The sequence below is a fragment of the Triticum aestivum genome, chromosome 7A, assembly GCF_018294505.1.
Source record: "Triticum aestivum cultivar Chinese Spring chromosome 7A, IWGSC CS RefSeq v2.1, whole genome shotgun sequence".
NCBI lineage: Eukaryota > Viridiplantae > Streptophyta > Magnoliopsida > Poales > Poaceae > Triticum > Triticum aestivum.
Genome location: NC_057812.1, coordinates 3,444,657 through 3,449,983, shown reverse-complemented (window position 1 = coordinate 3,449,983; position 5,327 = coordinate 3,444,657). Strand labels below are relative to the sequence as shown.

The 5,327-nt window shown below is 47.6% G+C and overlaps 1 pseudogene; it reads left to right on the top strand.

The window, feature by feature from the left end:
- The first annotated feature begins 850 nt into the window (after nt 1–850).
- On the top strand, nt 851–5,050 carry LOC123154479 (disease resistance protein PIK5-NP-like; annotated as a pseudogene).
- Nucleotides 5,051–5,327: the final 277 nt, after the last annotated feature.

The window sequence follows — 5,327 nt, the reverse complement described above, 5'->3', positions numbered from 1 at the left end:
TTTAAAAGGTTTGACTTTTGTAATTTCAAGCAGAGTGATTGTTAAAAAAATCTAACAACACCAACGGCGCAGCAAAGCGTGCCCAACGCTTCTAGTTACATTGGTGCCTGATGAGCAGTTCGACGGCAACATTTCATGCTAAAGATGCTCCGTGCTGCCATGTTTTTTTTTCAAAAAGGAGGATAACCACCAACTATGTATGGGGTGATGGAGACAGTTATATATTTTTTTAGTCAAAATCCAGCAGCCGAACAAATTTGACTCGAAAAACAAAACCCAAGGTCGTATGCCTAGCGACAGTAACTCCACTAGACAGCCACTAACCCTAGGATAAAAGACTAAAACAAAATGTAAAATATACAACTCATGGACTAAGCTTTTCAATTAGGTGTGTAGTGTCGTTTACCTCCTTAATGGCACTGTTTTGAAGCCTCGGCCTTGGGATCTTGGAGGCGTGGCGGTGTTGGGCCATCCGTGGACTCGGCTTGAAGAGTCGTTTGCTCCGAGGGAAACCCTTTTTTGTTTTTTGCGGGTTGCTCCGAGGGAATCCCTTGATCTTGATCTTCTGCATCGGGCGATGGCGGCGTATGGCGCCACCCACCCTCATGGGGGTGCCGTTCTTGAAGCAAGTGCCGGGTAAAAGCAGAAAACAAATCCCAGAATAAAAAGGAAAAGAAGAAGAAATGACAAAGGCTTCCCTGTGAGGACACCTCGGCGGAACAAGAAATCTCACCGCTGGTATGATAACCAAACCAGCGGAAGTGATCCTTTCCTTCTCATGGTCCACCGTCAACGTCCCACATAGACGTTACGCCCCCCCCCCCCCCCCCCCCCTTCTCCTCCCCACACGCACACACACACACACACACAGAGAGAGAGAGAGAGAGAAGGCTTGGAAGGGGCTGGAGCTAGCCCTGTTTTTCTACAGCTCCCGTGCATACGGCCTAGCTGAACAATGGAAGAAGCTCCCGTGACCGCGGCCACGGGGGCTTTGGGACCCGTCGTAGCCAAGCTGGGTGATTTGCTGGGCCGCGAGTACAAGCTTCGGCGCCCGACGCGCAAGGACGTCAAGTTCATCAAATCCAAGCTCAAGTCTGTGCACTGCATCCTTTGGGAGATATGGGACAAGGAGATTCTTGATTGGGAATCCAAGGTCTTGAAGAAGGAAGCGCTGGATCTCGCCGATGATATGCAGGACGCTGTCGACGACTTCATCCTCACCATGGAGCCCAGTTGCAGAAACAAGAACTTGATGGTGCAGAGAAAGATCAAAGCCAGCTGCCCTTTCCAAGATCTGAAGAAGAGGGTAGATGACGTGTCGGGCCGGTGCCGCAGCAAGTGGAAGTGGGAGAACAACAAGTCTGTTGAACCCTTCTCCAGCTTATTTTCAAGAATGAACGCCAAATCCAGCGCCCCCAGCAAACAGCCTCCTCGAGGTCCATTTGTCCACAAGGATGAGTCAGAGTTAGTTGGTCTGCAGTTCTCGGGGTACGAACTCTTCACATACCTGGTAGATGAAAAACCGCAGCTAAAAATGGCATCCATTGTTGGAATGGCTGGGATGGGCAAAACAACCCTTGCCCACCTTGTTTATGGGGACAAGGAGATTGGAAATAAGTTCCAGTGCCGAGCTTTTGTGTCCGTCACTCCAACTCCCGACATGAAGGAGGCTCTCACAAGTATTCTCCAACAACTAGAAGCTGAACCACCTGCTGGCACCCAAGCAAGAACAGCAGAACAAATCATCCACACCATATCCAGTTTCCTAGAGGACAAAAGGTGCGCAAGTTTATAAAAAGAGCCTTGGTTTAGTTAATGTCTTCTGAAATGTGCACTGCAGTAAGGGGTCAGGATTTCAAATTTAGATTGTCTACTAAATAAATTTCGTCAAGCTGTCTACTAACTCTCTATCTTAATTGCACGTGCAACCAACTTGCCTAGGTACCTGGTAATAATTGATGACATATGGCATCGTGCAGAATGGGACATCATCAGGAGGGCTTTCCCAGAAAATAATCTTGGCAGTAGAATTATCATCACAACTCGTATTGATTCTGTACCAGGAGATGATTTGGATAATAGCAAGCTCTACATCAGAATGAATCCTAGATGGGGTTCTGAAAAGGATAGATGGGTCTACGGAGATGATAGAAGATGGCTCTACAGCCATGATGAGGAAGAGGAAGATGTCGTTGCTCGGATGAAGCCTGACATTGTTCGAGAAGGTTTTGACTGTGACCATCCTATTGTGTGCATGTGTAATGGTGTTCCGTTAGCACTAATTTGCATGTTCTCAGCAATGGCAATGGTCCTCCAAGAGCAACAAGAACGACTAGGGGAAAATGTAAAGGCATGTGATGTGCAAGATAAGATTTTCAAACAAGTTAAGGAAAACGGAATTCAGAACACTCCAGGGTTTGAACCGTTGGTAGAGAGTTTGCAGCTTGGCTACACCGATCTTCCTCACCATATGTTGAAGACCTGCTTGTTGTACTGCAGTGTATACCCTCAGAATTACCCTTTTCACATGAATGATTTGGTCATGAGATGGGTCGCTGAAGGATTTATTTATAAAGAGGATACAGGAAAAGATTATTTCAAAGAGCTTTGCAACAGGGGATTTATGCTGTATGTGGAGAGTCCGTATGGCATGCCCTGCTACAAAATGAATCCGATGATGCGGAATTTCCTTAGATGGAAATCACATGAAGATAGTTTCATTACTTGCAGTTCTGACATCACACCGCCATATGCATGTCCAATCCATCGGCTATGTATTGATGATTATCTAGTTGATGACAGTGCGGTGGAGGTGGTGGATACCTTGTTGGAACTGGATTGGTCCCAGATTCGATCTCTTGTTTTTTATAAGGTGCTAAGGGATATGTCCCTTTTGAGAAGTTGGAACGTGTGCGGGTGTTGGATCTTCAATATCATCATCATCATCTTGAATTCGAAAAGTCTCGTCGTGATCCATTTGAGTATTTTGGATTCGAGGCCCTTGGAAATCAGCATGTGAAGGATATATGTGGAGTGCTCTCTGTGAGGCACCTATTCGGCCTAGAAGGGACAGCAATCAGTGAGATACCACCGGAAATAGCAAGGCTGCAGCATCTGGAGACTTTGCAGGTAAGATTCACATGGATCACAGAGTTACCCAATAAGATTGGGGACCTAAAACAGTTAAAGACTCTAATCGTGAGTCACAACGCTAAGCTGGCAAAGCTGCCAAGGGAGATAGGGGATCTGCAACATTTAGAGACTCTGTACCTGAGCTATAGCAACATGATCACGGAGTTGCCACATGAGATCGGGAACCTCCAGAATTTGGAGAATCTGAACCTGCATGGGACCATGCTGGTAGAGCTCCCTGCGGAGACTGGGAAGTTGCAGCATTTGAAAAAGCTGTGTGTGGGCTCCTCGCCAATGGTCACAATGCTACCTAGTGAAATCGGTGACCTGCAGCAGTTAGAGACATTGGACCTGAGTTACAACAGAGGGCTCACACAACTTCCTCGTGAGATGGGGAAACTGCAGAATTTGAAGCGGCTGCTCTTGAATGATATAGGGGTGGTGAAGATACCAAGGGAAATCGGATGGCTGAAGAAGCTAGAGATTTTGAAATTAGACGATACCATCAGTGCGCTACCCTGGGAAGCTAGTCATCTCTCGAAACTGGAGGGAGCGCCCAAGTGCGTCCGCCAAGCCTGGAAGAAGAGTGATCTTGTGTCTGAGTTAGCCGGGGAGATCTTGTCCATTCGACTGGTCAATCGGTCCACTGATAGCGGGGGCCTAATCGTTGGCAGAAAACACATGGGAATTCCACGGTGTATCAAGGATCACTTCAATGACCTTAGTTCCTTGGATATCAGGATATGCAAACTGGACGAGCGGGACCTCAAGATTCTGCGGGAGATGTACCTGGGCGAACTCACGCTAAGGTTTGAAGTCGTCCCAAGAAAGCCCATAGCCATCAGCGGTGAAGGATTCCCATGCCTCATGCAACTCGTTGTTGACAGCCGTTGTGTGCCATGGTTTACCTTCCAGGAAGGAGCGATGCCGTGGCTGCATAGGCTTGAGTTCGAGTTCCAGTTCTACGGTGGCCCACCTCCAGCTGCAAATAAAGGAGACCCTCAGCTGGGTATCAAGCACCTCGGGAGCCTCGAGTGGGTCGAATTTATATGCAACGAGGAATGGTATGGAGGAGCAGCAGAGAGCAGGAGCCCGTGCATGAGCGACATGATTGACATGGCCAGGAAAGAAGCCCAGGAGCATCCCAACAAGATCTACTTTCTTGTCACTGGCCGCGAGAAAGAGGAATTTCCAGCAATCAAGGAGAGCGCACAGGCTTCCAGCAGCGGGACAAGCAAGATCGACGACACTCCAAATAGTGGGAGGGGCGAGATCCAGGAGGAGGAAGAGACTTTTCCAAGGAACGAGAGCCGAAAGGTTTCCGGCAGTGGGACGACTGGCGAGATCCAGGAAGAAGCGTGATTGGGTTTCTTACCGAGTATTGCTGAGGTAATACTCTTGGCTCTTAATTTCCTTGTTTTCCATTTATTACGGCCACTAGCTAACTATATATCTTCCTAATTTGCAGGTTGGCTGGCTGGTTATTTCATCATCGTAATTAACGACTGCCTCAATATAATCTATCTGCAACCATCTTCAACTATATATCTATGCATGGCTCTTCTTCTTCAGGCTTTCTCCATCTGATGCTAGCTGTTGCTTAATTTCGGTTGTCATATGCAACAAAAGCTTCCAAGTTGAGTTGGCCCTTCAAAGCCACCTGTATCTGTATATGTATGCCACTTCAAAGGAGCGTCTGCCTTGCAGCGTGGAACACTTTGAATTAGGGCCCGGCCCGGTATTGTCATGTAATTTAATTGTAATCCCTTCAAAGGGAGCCAACAATTTGCTCCTCTTATCTAGTAGACTAGGTTTTATCATGCACTTAATTGCTACCAAAACTCTCTTGTTATTATTATGTAAAAATAAATGTAATGTTTTTTGTTTTTCGTTTGTAATCGAAAGCAGAGATTATATATAGATGGCTACGCTCAAGCACAGATTATATTATAATAGTATTTTGTAGGTACTCAGAAATATAAGATCATTTAGATCACTAAGTAGCTGGGGTGTGTATGTACTGATAAGCGTAAGCAGGTTGAATTACAGGTTGGTTGCCCCCTCCCGCTCCTCTCCCGCGACTAGGCGGCTAGGGTTCCCCCTCCTCCCCTCCCGCCGCCGCCGGCCGCCGGCCTCGCGCCCCGCCTCCGTCCCCTTCAGCCCTCCCCCTTCCCCCGTCTAGATCCGTCTCCCGC